General features: G+C 40.7%; 1 long non-coding RNA gene across 1 annotated transcript; it reads right to left on the reverse strand.

Annotated features, from left to right (window-relative positions):
- Positions 1-14,059: 14,059 nt before the first annotated feature.
- On the reverse strand, positions 14,060-14,755 carry LOC144461915 (uncharacterized). Its single transcript, XR_013490497.1, has 3 exons — positions 14,440-14,755; positions 14,282-14,354; positions 14,060-14,172 (listed from the first exon to the last, which is right to left on the reverse strand). It is a non-coding gene; the product is annotated as an uncharacterized LOC144461915 (long non-coding RNA).
- Positions 14,756-18,218: the final 3,463 nt, after the last annotated feature.

Here is an 18,218-nt window from a genome sequence, read left to right on the forward strand (position 1 = left end):
ATCCTTACTTTCCTTAAATGACAGACTTTGGATGCCCTGGAGGAAATGCTGGTTCTCTCTCTGCAGTGTTTTGAATTTGGACTGCAGTAACCATTTTAAAAGCTAGTCGACAGGTTTACATATTGTTACTTCAGTTTTTACTGTTCTTGGACATACCGGGCCATGTGAAGATATTTGATTATACAGAGATATTGTTATCAGTGGTAAAGTTGTTAGAGCTTTTTAGGTGGTATTCAGATGCCTCTGTTAGACTTTACTAGGGTTTTTACCCTAAAGGAGATTGTACTTGGGTCAAATTACTGTGGCATACAGAGAGAATGCATGAAAATGTAGTCAAGGCCCTTGTGGGCCCTTGACTCAAATTTGCTTCTACATTGAAATCTTGGGAAGACTAGCTGTAATAATCAGTAGTAGAGTTGTAATAGCTTTCTAAATTGTTTTCAGAGGGCTCTTTTAGACTTTGACAAGGCTTTTACCCTAAACATTTAAGTACAGAAATAAAGGGCAATATTACAATAGCATATTCAAATATTGTGTTTTTAAAATGCAAATGTATTATTATTTCTATCACACCCTATAGATCACACTGATGCCGTTAATCCTTCAAGCCCCAAACATTTCCATGGCTTTGGTCTTGCTCATCAGTCTGATGTCCATCCACCTGTGGACTGAATTGCTGGATGTTGGTGACTTGGAGACTGAGTGGACGGTCAACCGTTCTGATGGTCAAGAGGAAGAGGAACACCTCATCTGTTACACTGAGGACATAATACACCACTTTATTGGTTTTGAAAGCCAAGTCCACTTTTCCTCTCCACATCCCCAAGATGGAGACGCTCCACTAACCATTAAACGTGTTAAGATCGCGGACAAAGGTACTTACCAATGTACAGTAAAAAAGCTTCGAGAAGTCCAAAACAGGCAGATTAAGCTGATGGTAATGGAGGAAGGGGCTGTGCCAGTTTATGATTCTGATGTTGGCACTGAGTCTGATGTGGACTTAAAGCTGAGGAACAGGTCTTCACCAGTCACCACCTTCCCTGCAAACTACAGTTTGTTGACATCCACCGAAACTTCTGCAAGCACTCAAGATGACTTGTCTTCACAAGACAATGCAAAAACCACCACAGGAGCTATCACAGGAACCACCGCTGTAATCGTCACAGGATCAATCGCAGTGGCTGCTCCCATTACCTTCATTATCATTTCAGCAGGCATAATTTTCCGCTGCTGGAAACAAAAAAGACAACAGAAGTCTGATGAAGAAAATGTCCCAGCTGATGAAGCGAGGCTTGGCCATACACAGTCAGAAATTGGCATGGTAATGAAGGAATTTGATGTAGTAGTAATTACAGTTCTTGTTTTGTAAAATAATTCAATAAATAGAATAATTCAATAAATATAAATTATTTTTTATGTTAAAGATTGTAGACAATATAGAGAACACCTGGAATATGTGGGAGAAGATGGGCATGGAACTTGAAGACATAACCAAAACCCTTATGGACATTAAGGTGAAGGGTAAAAGCTTGATTTATTGTTCATAAAATTTTAACTCAGGTCCCTTTTACATCAGAAGTGTAAATGTCATTTTTGTCCTTGGCAGGGGGAAGATTCTACAGAAGAGGTACCTGAAACACAGAATGTGGATTATGAGGGTAAGAACTTGAGCTGAGAAATCACATTTCACTGCAGTATTGAATTTAAGGGATTATGGAGTGCAAGCCGAATCTTCCATTCAATGAAAATAGCTCTATTTCTCTCCCTTGCTTTGTAGATGTAGAGGTTATGGGAGCATTACTTCCAGAGATGACCAGCTTCTGAGCTTTAATTCAGCCCAGAGAAAGGCATCTGTTAGACTGAGAAAGATTTTACCCTAAAGGGTCTTGTACAGACAAATTTGGTCTCATCACAATGGAAAACTGAGAAAACGGATGGGCCCCTGTGGGCCACAGGGCCACTTGGGGCCATCACTCATTTGAAAGTGATTGTAATATTAATAGAAGAATGTATTACATTACATACTGACATAGTGTATCATAGTTAGAATTTGATTGTTATAGCATGGTCACATGGAAACATTGATCTTCAACAGCTATCATACAAAAATAGTGGAAAATACTGATTTGTTGGGTGTTTTTTCCATGGATGTACTTAGACAGTGGACCAAAGCCTGTGTATACTGAGATATTGGATGCTAATACTTCATAAATAGGGATACAGAGCTCCAACTCTTGTTCTTGTTAATGTTTCCAATGTTAAGTTAAGTTTGAGTTCACTTGAGTTAAATAAACATTTGTCGCTGATGTTTCTTGTGTGTCTAAGTAATTGCACAGATGGGAAGTTAAGGTGTAAAGCAAACTTAATGGGTCAAGTAAGACTAATAAATGAATAAGGGGGTGTCACATGCTGGCTCGGAGCATGTGACAAAGGAGGGAAGACCAGCCAGGTTAAAGTGCCAAATCAGATTAAGTTTTATATACACACAGGTTTGTACACAGTCTGCGTGGGGGAGACTGATGTGATGTTCAGCTCCCACTTAAGGTCCTGGGTGATGATGGTGCCCAGGAAGTGGAATGACTCCACAGTGGAGACCAGGGAGTCCCAGAGGGTGATGGGGGCGGGCGTGGCTGCGCTCTTTCTGAAATCTGAAATGAGGACCTTTTATTGCAAATAGCAAAACGACCATTTACAAAACATAAAGTGTGGTAAGTGATGACATCAGTAGTGCATGGGGGTGTATGGATGCATGTAAAGAGGATATTGGCTGCAACAGAAGAGGGACGAACAAACCCAAACCAGAGGAGAGGAGATGAGAGAGAGAAACAATCAAATCAAATCAAATCAAATCAAATTTTATTTGTATAGCCCAAATTCACAAAACACATTTTGCCTCGGAGGGCTTTACAATCTGTACAGGGAGTGACACCCTCTGACCTTTGACCCTCAGTTCGAGTGAGGAAAAACTTGGAAGAAACCTCAGGAAGAGCCGCAGAGGAGGGATCCCTCTACAGGACAGACAGACATGCAATAGATGTCACGTGTACAGAACAAATCGACAGAAACATATTGTACAGTTAAAATAAATGATGAAATGGTAACAGCAGCAGTGGTTAATATAGTTAATATAGGATTATGATTAGGATTATGATTAATAATAATAATAATAATAACAGTAGTAGTGGATGTCAGGCAGGGCCATGGCAGTAGGGGCACCCATGATCCACGACCCGGGTGCCGCCACGATCCATAGGAACCTGCAGGACAAGAAAGCACAAAGACTCCGGGGAAGAAGTCTAGCCAATAAACTGCAGCAATGTGACATGAATGATACAGGTGGACAGGAAAGGAGGCAGTCACAATAAAATCAGTATGATATATTCCTTTATATTCAGAAATCACATCTGTTACCTCTGATAACAACAGTTTGTTTTGGTTACCATTATAAAAATCATAAACGTTCATCAACATAACAAAAGTTCCTTCAGCATTTAACAGAGCAGTAAGCCAATGGCCTGTCCCATCAGCTTTATAAGCAACTACCTTCCCAGGGCATCTATTTAAACATATGGCTACACTGCCAGAACGATTAGAGCCATGGCTGAACAATATTTTTTCTCCCCACTGGTTTGACCAGAAGGTGGCATCAGCGTCACATGAATGTGTTTCTTGTAGAAAAGTGCAGTGAGGTTTTTGTCCTTTACAAAATAAAAATACAGCTTTCCTCTTCACATTGTCTCTGAGACCCCTTGCTTGTCTTGTCTGATCTCTGTCACTCTCTCAGAGCGTGCTCAAAGTCATGACATGATTGTGATTGGATAATCAGGATCCAATCAGTAACCAGCATTGCTGACATCTTTCAATTAAACATATCATGACCATTCCAATGGACACAGGGTCCGAAGGGGTTTGGGGTCACAGCTAAAGGTTACAGCTAACGGCGGGGCGGGGTGTGGGGGTCAGGTGTCACCAGGTGAATACACCTGGTTTCTAAAGTTATCACTCTGCATACAGTCTTGATTGAGCAGGTTGCCATGGAAACGGATACCACATTTAAGCCAGTTTAGAGTAAACACGAGAACTTGGGATGACGTCACAAAGGCCAGGGTCTCAGGCAGGTTCAGGGTTCGGGTTTCAGCCAGCTTCTTTCAGTGATTCACTGATGTGAGACTGTAGACCAGGACCCAGACTCAGCTGGACTCGGCTCAGGACTGCAGGGACAAAGAGGCTGCAGGTCCGTTCGGTGGTTTTCAGAACCAGAAGACTCGGTTGAAGATGCTTATCCATCAGGTTGATCAGGATCAGGTGGATCAGGTCTTCACTGAGGGGCTGAGGTGGCCTGGGTTGGAGGTCTGGGTCTGAAGGGATCAGCTGATTTATTGATTAATCAACAGAAAAAAATATTATTTTCCAATAAAATGAATGTGAGCTTCTGAACAATCAGTCAATCAGTCAATCAATCAATGAGACTGACTGACAAGTGTGTGTGTGTGTGTAGTTGTATTACCCTCAGAACTATCATCAGAGGATCCGTCAGGACTGCGCCGACTTCATGAGAGCCAACAGATGTAACTTTGAGCTGGTGACTGTCAGATTGTTAACTAATTAACTAATTCATTAAACCCTCAAGATGCCCTCTCCTCGACCCTCACCTCCTCTCTCACCTCCTCCACCCTCACCTCCACCTCCTCCCTCGCCTCGGCCCTCTCCTCCTCTCTCACCTCCTCCACCCTCACCTCCACCTCCTCCCTCACCTTGGCCCTCACCTCCTCTCTCACCTCCTCCCTCCCTGGTCAGACACTTGCTGATGAAACATGTTTTTCAGTTTGTTGAAGGTTCCTTTGAGAAGGATCCGGGACGTCTGGAGAACCTGAAGGTGAGCCACTGTGACCTTTGACCATTGAATCACTGTTTTTTTTCTGTGGACATGTGTGACAATGTGTGACAGTGAGTGTGTGTTTTCAGGAGACGGTGGGTCAGGTGGAGATCAAGGCTCTGTCTCAGCTGAACAGATGAGGGACTCTCAGGTGTTCACTCACCTTCTGTGACCTCAATCAGTCAATCACTTTCACCTACAGATCAGCTTAGGCCAAAACTAGACCTGGATCAGAACTAGACCTGGATCAGAACTAGACCTGGAGCAGAACTAGACCTGGGTGTGTGTGTGTGTGTGTGTGTGTGTGTTCTTGTACTTGCTACATGGTGAGAACCAAAATGAGTTTTTAACCAGACAAGTGAGGACATTTTTGATCTCATCAGGACGTGCCCAAAAATTGACCCCAAATTTCAAGAAGTCACTCAAGACCAGCTTCTCAATATGTAAAGGCTCATAAACCCAACATCTAGCCTTAAGAGCCTTTAATGCAAAAAACTCAGAGTCGATCTCCAAGTGGCATCGAACACTAACAGAAGACTCACAGAGACCCTACCGTCCAGCATTCTGAAGCCCAACCCTCTAGTGTCTGCCCCAAGGCTAGTCCCTTTCAGGGGTCTTGTAGTGGCCTTGAACCATAGTGTTTCAGTTTAGTGTCCGGCGCAGGTCATCCAATGCTACTTTGTAGCAAAAAACTTTATTTACCTTTATTCCCCCACAGGCGGAGGCTTAAGAAGCTCAATAAGCCATTAGCCAGTATCTGCAGACTGTGACTAACAGACTGTGCAAGTGTATGACTGAGGCTGATTCAGCCAAACATCGGTGTGCTGACTTACACTCACTTTTGTTGCAAAGTTGAAGTCTACCTGAACATTAGGACCAATGGCTACTCCATCTATCAAAAAAAGAAAGGGACCTAAATTGGACCAAAATTTCAGGAGGTCTTTGAAGACCAACTTCCATCCATCTTCTAACCGCTTCATCCTCTTGAGGGTCGCGGGGGGGCTGGAGCCTATCCCAGCTGACACTGGGTGAGAGGCAGGGTTCACCCTGGACAGGTCACCAGACTATCACAGGGCTGACACATAGAGACAGACAACCATTCACACTCACATTCACACCTACAGACAATTTAGAGTTATCAATTAACCTAGTCCCCAATCTGCATGTCTTTGGACTGTGGGAGGAAGCCGGAGTGCCCGGAGAAAACCCACGCTGACACGGGGAGAACATGCTAACTCCACACGGAAGGGCTCCCACACCCAGGATCCACATACACATACACATATATATACACATATATATATATATATATATATATATATATATATATATATATATATATATATACATATATATACATATATATACATATATATATATATACATATATACATATATACATATATATATATACATATACATATATATATATATACACACATATACATATATATATATATATATATATATATATGTATATATACATATATATATATATATATATATATATATATATACGCCTCGGCCGCCTCAGAAAATAAAGACGGCTCTGGCCCTTCCTTTAGAGGATGTCAGTGTTTTTAGTCCAGTCCAGTTTATTGTCCAAGTACACCCCTAAGTACTTGTACTCCTCCACAGTGTCCACACTGACCCCACAGATGGAAACAGGGGACACTGGAGCCCTATTTCTCCTCATGTCCACCACCAGTTCCTTGGTCTTTGCCAAGTTGAGCTGCAGATGGTTCTGCTCACACCAAGTGACGGAGTTGTCCACCACAGCCCTGTACTCAGTCTCCTCACCCTTGCTGATACATCCAACTACTGCAGAGTCATCAGAAAACTGAAGGTGGCAGGTGTCTGTGCAGTGGCTGAAGTCCATGGTGTACAGGGTGAAGAGGAAGGGAGAGAGGACTGTCCCCTGCAGACCCCAGTGTTGCTGATCACACTGTCAGACCTACAGTGCTGGAGGCACATGAACTGTGGTCTGGTAATCCACAATCCAGAACACAAGGGGGGGGGGGGGGGGGCATCCACCTGCATTGCTGTCAGTTTCTCAGCCAGTAGAGCCGGCCTGATGGTGTTGAAAGCACTGGAGAAGTCTAAAAACATGACCCTCGCAGTGCTCGCCAGCTTATCCAGGTGAGTATAGACGCGGTCGCGCAGATAGATGATGGCATCCTCAACTCCGAGTCTGGGCTGGTTTATGACGCAAATGTAACTCTTGTTGATGGTTAGTCCATCTTAACTCCCATGGCCATGACTTATTCACTTATTGTGTGTTCACTGCCTGAGTTTTCTGTTGGTGTCTTATCTAACTCGCTGCTGTGTTGGTTTGCACAGAGACCTAGACTTCACCATAGACATCGACTTCAAAGGTCAGCCGTGTGAGATGTCAAAGACGTCAGAGTACAGTTAGTTAATAGAGGACAGATGATTCGGTTTGACTGGGAGTCTGTACCATAGTTTGACGCTCTCCTGCAGCAACATTTTAAAGACTGTCTCTTTTTTTGGTTTCTTTTCATTTTCTTGTCGAAACGTTAACAGTATTTAAAGGTTTTCACAAGCCCAGAGTCTCCCTACAAGGAGTACGTTCTGTTTTTCCATGTAGATATCCTGAGCTATCTTATCTTTAAAAGTGAAAGAGAATGTGTATCTCGTGGTCAGACCTTATTGATGCACTTGGTGCAAGAGTTCTGTCCTCTCAGCACTGAGGCTGATTGACTGTTACTTTTGTTCTATTGTCGTACTCTATCATAAGACAAAATGCATGGTGAATAATCGTTATTCATTTCTTCCTCAGTAGGGGACAAGAAGGGGAAAAAGAAGGAAGAGGAAGACGAAGAGTGGTGATTTCTGATGAAATCCGGGCTACTGTCATAGACCATGTCCTTGTGCATGGAATGACAATGAGGGAGGCCAAAGAGTGCAACCAAAAATCAGTAGATTCTCTGTGTCCACCATAATCTGGAGATTTAGACAAGGAAACAGGTACAGTCTACTTTACTGTAATGTCTCATCTTTGAAAGTTTACAGTACTACTGTATACTGTATATATGTATGTATGTATTGTATTTCAGAATCAGATCAATAGGATCAATTATGTACAGTCTTTTGATTTTTCTACCCTTTACAGTGCATTGTAGGCTGTAGACTTCATTTGTATTTATCGACTTCAGGATGGAAAAAAAAAAAATTCCACAGTACGTATTACTAGTTTATGCTTGATGTGTGATGTTTGAGTAAATGCTGAATTTCACAGCTGAGCTGTGAAAACTTTTTTTTTTCTTCTGCTACATGCCCTGAAAACTGTGTTTTCCATTTTTTGGTGTAGTGTGTAATGGCTGCTCAGTAGTGTTTCTAGTTTGACCGCTTAGTGCAAAATCTAAAGACAAAGTTCAGTTTTGAGCACAGATAAAACTATTTTGAGGCGATGGTTTGATTTTGTAAAAAGAATCAGAGGTTTTTGGTGAATGTAGTTTGAGAAAAGACTTTTGTGTTTCAATTCTGAGAAAAGGACAGGAGAATTCAAAAACTGTGTTTTAACAATTGTGAAAAACAGTAAAATGATACACAGACACACAGATGATGGGTATTATTGCATGTCAGTACAGAAATACTGGATCATAAAAACTTATAAAAGAGGGTATGGAGCTGATGGCTGTTATTGTATGCCCATAAAGAGATGCTGGACCATAACACTTTTTAAAAGGGTGCACAGAGATGATGGGTGTTATTGTATGCCCATACAGGCATGCATTATATTATAATATATATATGTATATATACAGTACCAGTCAAAAGTTTGGACACACCTTCTCATTCAATGGTTTTTCTTTATTTTTTTTTATTTTCTACATTGTAGATTAATACTGAAGACATCCAAACTATGAAGGAACACACATGGAATTATGTAGCAAACAAAAAAGTATTAAACAAACCAGAATATGTATTATATTTTAGAGTCTTCAAAGTAGCCACCTTTTGTTTTGATGACAGCTTTGCACACTCTTGGCATTCTCTCGATGAGCTTCAAGAGGTAGTCACCTGGAATGGTTTTCTGTTAACAGGTGTGCCTTGTCAAGAGTTAATTTCTGGAATGTCTTGCCTTCTTAATGTGTTTGAGACCATCAGTTGTGTTGTGCAGAGGTAGGGTTGGTACAAAGGTCTATACAGTGAATAGCCCTATTTGACTACTGTTCTTATCCATATTATGGCAAGAACAACTCAACTAAGTAAAGAGAAACGATAGTCCATCATTACTTTAAGACATGAAGGTCAGTCAATCTGGAAAATTTCAAGAACGTTGAAGGTATCCTCAAATGCAGTTGCAAAGACCATCAAACGTTATGAAGAAACTGGCTGTCATGAGGACCGCCCCAGGAAAGGAAGACCAAGAGTCACCTCTGCTTCTGAGGATAAGTTCATCCGAGTCACCAGCCTCAGAAATCGCAAACTAACAGCACCTCAGATTAGAGCCCACATAAATACTTCACAGAGTTCAAGTAGCAGACACATCTCAACATCAGCTGTTCAGAGGAGACTGCGCGAATCAGGCCTTCATGGTCGAAATGCTGCAAAGAAGCCACTTCTGAGGAAGAACAACAAGAGGAAGAGAATTGCTTGGGCCAAGAAACACAAGGAATGGACAGTAGACCAGTGGAAATCTGTGCTTTGGTCTGATGAGTCCAAATTTGAGATCTTTGGTTCCAACCGCCGTGTCTTTGTGAGACGCAGAAAAGGTGAACGGATGGATTCCACATGCCTGGTTCCCACTGTGAAGCATGGAGGAGGAGGTGTGATGGTGTGGGGGTGTTTTGCTGGTGACACTGTTGGGGATTTATTCAAAATTGAAGGCACACTGAACCAGCATGGCTACCACAGCATCCTGCAGCGACATGCCATCCCATCCGGTTTGCGTTTAGTTGGACGATCATTTATTTTTCAACAGGACAATGACCCCAAACACACCTCCAGGCTGTGTAAGGGCTATTTGACCAAGAAGGAGAGTGATGGAGTGCTGCGGCAAATGACCTGGCCTCCACAGTCACCGGACCTGAACGCAATCGAGATGGTTTGGGGTGAGCTGGACCGCAGAGTGAAGGCAAAGGGGCCAACAAGTGCTAAACACCTCTGGGAACTCCTTCAAGACTGTTGGAAAACCATTTCAGGTGACTACCTCTTGAAGCTCATGGAGAGAATGCCAAGAGTGTGCAAAGCAGTAATCAGAGCAAAGGGTGGCTATTTTGAAGAAACTAGAATATAAAACATGTTTTCAGTTATTTCACCTTTTTTTGTTAAGTACATAACTCCACATGTGTTCATTCATAGTTTTGATGCCTTCAGTGAGAATCTACAATGTAGAAAATAAAAAAATAAAGTAAAACCACTGAATGAGAAGATGTGTCCAAACTTTTGACTGGTACTGTATATATACATATTTTACCTTATATAATAATCAATCACAGGTAAATTGCCACCTGCACAATTTAGGCACAGGCAGATCGTACCTTAATCAAATAAATGTGATTTTAAAAATTCTATCATGATTTTAAATTAACGAAAATAGACAATGATCGAGATTAATTCAAATTATATTGTGAAAAACATAAATTATGCTGCTGATGATCAATAATCAAAATGGCCAACCAAATACCCAGTCACCACAAACATAAAGTCCAGTGTCTCACAAGTCTCTGTCACAGCTGTTTGCACGTTACAAAGTTCCTGCAATCCTTATATGAACAAAACAAAACAAAAAAGTCTCAGGCAAGACCAGGAGGAATGTGATGAGTCGCCCAAAGTCCAGAAGTCTCGAAAGCAGGGTGCAGCATTTTATACATTGTTAATAGACCAGAAGTCAGTATGGTATGGTATTGACTTCTGGTCTATTAACATTGCATAAAATACTGCAACCTGCTTTCGTTCCCCCAGCCCGCAACATGAATGTTTACTGTTGCCATGGCAACAGGTGCTGTTTCAGTAGCTAACGTTATCTTAGCGTAATCTACATATCAACAATGAACAATACAACTACAATACTACATTTCTAAACAAAAAGAGCTACCAACACCAACAGCTGTTCTATCAAAGACCTTAACCAGGGTGTTGCCACTTGTCATATCTTACAACAGTTAACGTAACCTCACTGAAACGATGTAACCTAACTAAACCCAGTGCGGTTAGCACAGACATTACAACTACATTAGTAAGAGTACACTAGTAAGATGTGAAGTGCTTTGTGACTTTAATCCTACTCGAAAGAATAAATGAAAACTATAAAGGATGAGTTGGTTGATAACTGCCAACTGAAGAAGCAGCCAAGCCACCGTGCCTTTCATACTCAAACAGAAAAATATACAAAAGTGTGTGCCAGATACATAGAACAAATAAACAGACACTAATACTCACTGTATGACATTAACATAAAACAATGAATGCACGTTACTTATCGCTGATTATTTTTAAAAAAACAACAACAAAAAACAGCTCATAGACAGACACATGCGGAAATGACGTCATCAGCTGGGTGATCACGTGCTATCTGAAGATGGCCGAGTGATACAAGTGCATTTTCGTTCGGACCAGTGGAAAGTTTTGTGTGTGTAAAAAGCAAATCCACACGCATAGAACTGAGATCCGCAAATGTTTTTTCGATTCACAAATAAAAACTGAGTTCACAAATGCCAGTTTGAAAGTTGTAAATGTTAGGAAGATATTCACAAATGCTTTTCATTTATTTGCAAATTAATTTAATGTATTCACAGATATTTTTTGTATTTGTGGAATGTGTTTTATATTTACAGATTACACATTTACACACAGATTGTCGATCTGTTCACACACATAATTATGAAACGTGTGCAGATCAAGAAATATTTGTAGATCACCCTCTGTGCATTTACAGGTATTAATGAGACAAATCTAACTCCATACGAGTGAACCATGAACCGATCTCAGGTACATCAAAAAGATGGCGGACGTGAGGCAGACGCGCAGGCAGGCAAGCACCTGTCCAGTGCGAGTGTGCCAGTGGCAGACGGCTCAGCAGCGGGGTGCCCTCTCCACCATGTCATGCCCGGGTGACATCCAAACACCAGCGGCCTCTCCAGCAGGGAGGCGCCAACAGCCAACAGCTCAGCAGCTGGATGCCCACAACACCACATCACCTAACTTCCCATATGACCCACCATCTCTGTATGGCCATACAATAACAGCCAACATCTCTGTATCCCATTTTATAAAGTTTTATGGTCCAACATCTCAGTATGGACATGCAATAACACTCAACATCTCTGTATGATTCAGCAACTCCCTATGGTCCCAGAATAACTGTATAGAATCCTTTAAGACTAACATGGACACAATGCGTCTTACCTCTATTGTAATCATAAAAATAATGTGTTGTTTCGAGAAGTAGAGGCTAGAGACTAGCAAAATGAATACATGTATATATAAATTTATTAAACTCAACAACACTTATGAACAACAGCAGATAGGGTGAAGTTTTTTTCAGAGATGGTATTGATTCCTCTCCACACCTCATGGATGTTGTTGTGTTGTAAATTCCTCTCTAATGTCATGTCCAGGAAATGATGTTAAGTTAATTTAATAAGTTTTGTCTCATGTCTATGTTGTCTTGTGATTTCCTGTTTTACTTTGTGTCTACTTCCTGTCTGCGTATATTCTTGTCAGTTTTACCTTTTCCCTTTGTCTGTTTTCCCGCCCTTGGGATTACCTGTCTCCGCCCTGATTGTTTCCACCTGTGCCCTTGCCTTGTGTGTATGTGTGTGTGTGTGTGTGTATATATATATATATATATATATATATATATACATATATACGTCTCCCTTTGTCCTGTGCCAGTTCGTCTGATCATGATGACTGATGGCTTATATGTCCATTTCCAAGCCTTCACCTTTGCACTAGCATGGCAACCACGAAAACACCTCTTCATCTCAGCTGGAATAGGGTGGTATCCTCCAGACTTGCTCCGTTTTTATGAAAAAAAAAAGCACTTCTCTTGAATAAACCCTTCTCCCCAAAGAAGTATCCATCAGTAGTTGACAAAAGTATACAGTAATACAGCAAAAATAAAACGAAGATTGAGTAAAAAATTTGGAGCTACTACACTTTGCTGCTACCAGTTGAAGCACATGTTCTAGAAATGGATGTGCAGGTGACAAATTTGGATAACTTTTGCTTGGAAGGTGGCAGCAACCTGAAACCAAGTTGGGCACCAAATTTGACAGGTAGGTAACTGGGCACAGTGTGAGCCCAGAGGTACTTTTTCCATGAGTATATGACCATTCTAGACAAAGATACAAATCAATGTACTATACGTTTGTGTTTCCCAACTCCACAATGGTTACAGATATGAAGGTACTTCCAAGTTTGTGGCACATACTTTTAGGAAGGGTAACGATAAGATAAGAGATTCCTTTATTGTCCCACAATGGGGAAATTCATTGTTACAGCAGCAAAGTGGATAGTGAAAAAGCAATATAGATATAGTATAAGTAAGAATATTAATAAAATATAAATATTATAGTTGCTGCGCAGATAGATTAGATAGATAACTGGCATATTAAATTGATATTAAAACACTTTAAAACTTACACCTCTGTCGGGATCCTTCGGGAAACGGTGGAAGGCCAGGTGCGGGGTGTTCCACTGATAGTTGTTGCAGTTAATTGCACTACACTGTTTTCTTTTACTTTTTTTCCCCTCCTCTCTCCTTGACATCTTGCATGTTGTCTGGGCGCAACAGTCCAAGCTCAACAGTCCAAAATGGCATTAGCGCCCCTAGTGGCTGTTGGCAAAAATTCAACAGAGCTTCGCCTCTTGGTATCCATGCTCTTTGACTGAAGTATGGTGCATAGAAGGAGCAGCTACAGGGACTGTTGGTGTGCTTGTCTAACAGAGTCACAGAAAGTGAACATTTTAATGGGAGCACTGACTGGGTTAACCAAATGGCAGGTTCAGGGTTTGCTGAGGGTAACAGCAATATAGCAGCCAAAATCTTGAGAAAAAGATGCCCACTGCATTTAGGTGCCAACAGAACCGGTCACATAGAATACCAAATAAAGAAATTACGTGCACAATACTTGACCAAACTATGATTGCATATGCTAAGGCTCATGTAACAACCCCCCCAAGTAATCAAAGACATGGCTGAGTTGAAGTCAACATAACATGATTTACAGAAAATGAACACCAAAAGATGCATATGGAGTCAGTTCTGTAGGCCTAATCCAAACTCAAGGCCTGTTGACTTGATAGGTGGACATCTGGGAAATCTGCAAATCAAACATGACAAGATAGTGTGCATTCCCAAATATAACATCTATGGATTGGAAAGTAAAAGTAAGGCAGTTTGCGTAATACATGAAACATGGATATGCTTACACTTTTGCCTTTTCCTCTGATGAGTAGACAGCTGCTGGCAGAGGGCTGGGATATAGCTAAACGAAAGGCAAACCTATTGGAGTGAGAAAACAATTTAGATTTTGGAAAAGTATACAAAAAAAGTTAAGTATTGTCAGAGAGATGAGAACACTACTCACCCACTGTTGACCAAATATCCACAGAAGCAATTCAGATTAAAAAAAAAAAAAAAAAAAAAAAAAGTAGAAACCTCAGGAAGAGCAACTGAGGAGGGATCCCTCTTCCAGGACGGACAGATGTGCAATAGATGTCGTACAGAACAGATCAACATGATAAATTAACAGTAATCCGCATGACACAATGAGACAGAGAGACAGAGCGAGAGAGATATTATAGTTATAGTTCTGGTTACTGCGGTACAATATGTTGAAAGTATATATTAATATCTGATAGTATACATGTGTGACAATAATCATGTGTATAATAACAGTAGAAGTATGACTAATGACTAATGATGGCAGCAGCAGCAGGAGGCATCTGGCAGGACCACGGCAGCAGCACAACCACACACGTCCCGCTGTCCAGGCATCGCTGTGATATGAGTTAATCTGAGAGACAGTGGAGCACAAAGGCTCCGGACTCGCTCGCTCTTGCTTGGTTTTAAATGAGAATTAAAAGACAAATCTTGATCAAATGTTACTCCGAGGTTTCTTACAGTAGTGCTAGAGGCCAGAGCAATGCCATCTGGAGAAACTATGTCATCAGATAAAGAGTCTGAGTTGTTTGGGGCCAAGAACAATAACTTCAGTTCTGTCTGAATTTAACATCAGGAAATTGGTGCTCATCCAAGTTTTTATGTCTTTAAGGCAGTTATGGAGTTTAGTTAATTGATTACTTTCTTCTGGCTTCATCGATAAATACAACTGTGTATCATCCGCATAACAATGGAAATTTATAGAGTGATTTCTAATGATGTTACCTAAAGGAAGCATATATAGAGTAAATAGGATTGGTCCGAGCACAGAACCTTGCGGAACTCCAAAACAAACTTTGGTACGTAAGGATGATTCATTACGAACGTCAACAAATTGAAAACGATCAGATAAATAAGATTTAAACCAGCTTAGTGCTGAACCTTTTAGGCCAATTAAGTGATCCAGTCTCTGCAGTAGAATTTGATGGTTAATTGTGTCAAACGCCGCACTAAGATCTAATAAAACAAGAACAGAGACGAGTCCTTTGTCTGAAGCAATCAGAAGGTCATTTGTAATTTTAACTAGAGCTGTCTCAGTGCTATGATGCACTCTAAATCCTGACTGAAATTCCTCAAATAAATTATTATCCTGGAGAAAATCACACAGCTGGTCTGCGACTACTTTCTCAAGGATCTTTGACATAAAGGGAAGATTAGATATTGGTCTATAGTTGGCTAACACCTCTGGATCCAGGGTGGGCTTTTTTAGGAGAGGTTTAATTACAGCTACCTTAAAAGACTGTGGTACATAGCCTGTTAATAGGGATATATTGATCATATCTAATATATGAGTGTTAACTAAAGGAAAGACCTCCTTAAGTAGCCTAGTTGGGATGGGGTCTAAGAGACACGTCGATGATTTAGATGAAGAAATCACTGCTGTCAATTCTTGAAGAGAAATTGGGGAGAAGCAATCTAAATATATATTAGGTCTTACAGCTGTGTTTGAGGTTAGATAGGTACTATCTGAGGACAGGAGGTCATGAATTTTGCCTCTAATAGTTAGAATTTTGTCATTAAAAAAGCTCATAAAATCATTACTGCTAAGGGCTAAAGGAATACAAGGCTCAATAGAGCTTTGACTCTCAGTCAGCCTGGCTACAGTGCTGAAAAGAAACCTGGGGTTGTTCTTGTTTTCTTCTATTAATGCTGAGTAATAGTTTGCTCTGGCATTGCGGAGGCCCCTCTTATAAGTTTTGAGACTGTCTGTCCAGATTAAACGAGATTCTTCCAGTTTGGTTAATCGCCAATTCCTTTCAAATTTTCGCGATATTTGTTTTAACTTACGGGTTTGAGAGTTATACCAAGGAGCAAACTTTCTTTGCTTTGTTAACTTCTTTTTTAAAGGACTAGAGAGTCGAGTGTTGTTCGCAGCGAGCCTATGGCGCTATTGACAAAATGATCAATTTGGGAGAGGTTAAAGTCGGCACGGGAAACCTCTGTTACTGAAGGACTTGGTATTGAATTTAACGACGGAGTAATCTTTTCCTTAAATTTTGCGACAGCACTATCTGATAAACATCTAGTATAGTAACTGTTGCTGAGTGGCGTGTAATCGAGTAAAAAGAAATCAAAAGTAATCAGATAATGATCCGATAGCGAGGGATTCTGTGGAAAGACTTTTAGGTTATCAATTTCAATTCCATACGTCAGAACTAGATCAAGGGTATGGTTAAAGCAGTGAGTGGGTTCATGTACACCCTGACTGAAGCCAATGGAGTCTATTAATGAGATAAACGCGGTAGCCAGGGAGTCATTATCAACGTCGACATGAATGTTAAAATCACTTACAATAATAACTTTATCTGATTTAAGAACTAAACTGGATAAAAACTCTGAGAATTCAGATACAAATTCAGAATATGGGCCAGGAGCACGGTACACTATAACAAATAAAAGTGGCTGCGAGGTTTTCCAGGTCGGATGTAAAACACTAAGAACGAGGCTTTCAAATGAATTATAATCTAGTTTAGGTTTAGGGCTGATTAACAGACTAGAGTTAAAAATGGCTGCAACTCCCCCTCCTCGGCCGCTGCCTCGAGGAATGTGGGTATTATGACTGGGTCATGAATTTGTTGGTGCTTGTGGCCTTAGTAGTGATGTCAGGGAGTGTAGCAACAGTGCTAGGAGCAGGCAGTTCTGAGTTGGCTGTAGAAGGAATAGTTGGAGGTGCAATTTCAACTTTTGTGATTTGACCTTTTTCAGTGGTTATGGTGACTTTATCCAGTTTCAGAAGCTGAATTTCAAGTTCTGTGGTTTGAGTAGATATTTCTTTCACAATCTTTCAAAAGATATGATGCCAAACACTGTAGAACTTCTTTTCCATTTGTGCAACTTGTAATGTCAGGATTACTTTTACCTTTGGCTTGAGAAGAAATTTTGACACGATCCCCACATTGCATACATTTGATGCTGAATTTCCTCGTAACATTGACTCTTGCAATTTGGCCTGTTTCTCCTCATTGGTTGGTGTGATTTTGTTTCTTTGTCCAGGGGTTGGGGATATAATTTGTTTGTGGAGTGGTGCTGAGGACTTTACAGTTACTGAAGGTCTTCACAGTCACGCTTTCAAAATGATACCAGGAACTGATTGGTAGATGTTGTCCCCACACAGTGAAATTGTCACTTCCTGATGCATCACTAATGAGGTAGATTTTAAATGGCGTCATTTTACCATCACTTGTGTCCTGCTCTCCAGTGGTTTTCACCTGGATGACTTTGGCAATGATGTCTATCTAAAAGATCACAATTTGATGAACACCACAAAACATTTTGAATACATTTGATAATGTTTACAAGACATCTTACTTGCTCAAGATCCTTGACATTGGTACATCTTTGATCATTTTGTTGCAGTTGTTGTACTGAGTGTCGTGTTCAAATCCAACAGCTGGGTTGATGATGTAGTCTGATTTGTCACTGTAAATTATTTCCTGCATGGCACTGTGAAACCTGTTGTTTTGCAGTTTCACTTAACGTAGGGTCACTGCTATGGTTTGAGATTTTGAAATGAGATTCATTGTATTTAATAACTCTTGAGAGGCAATATGGTACATGTATATAAACTATCAAATTGCTTTTCAGTATACTAAATAGACTGTTTAATATACTTCTACATACAATAATATTCTAGTTATTGTACTTACTTCTCTAAGTTGGTTGTACACTGCTGATTTAAAGCAGACAAACCGGGTCACCTTTGTC

Source organism: Epinephelus lanceolatus, chromosome 24 (genome assembly GCF_041903045.1).
Source record: "Epinephelus lanceolatus isolate andai-2023 chromosome 24, ASM4190304v1, whole genome shotgun sequence".
Lineage (NCBI taxonomy): Eukaryota > Metazoa > Chordata > Actinopteri > Perciformes > Serranidae > Epinephelus > Epinephelus lanceolatus.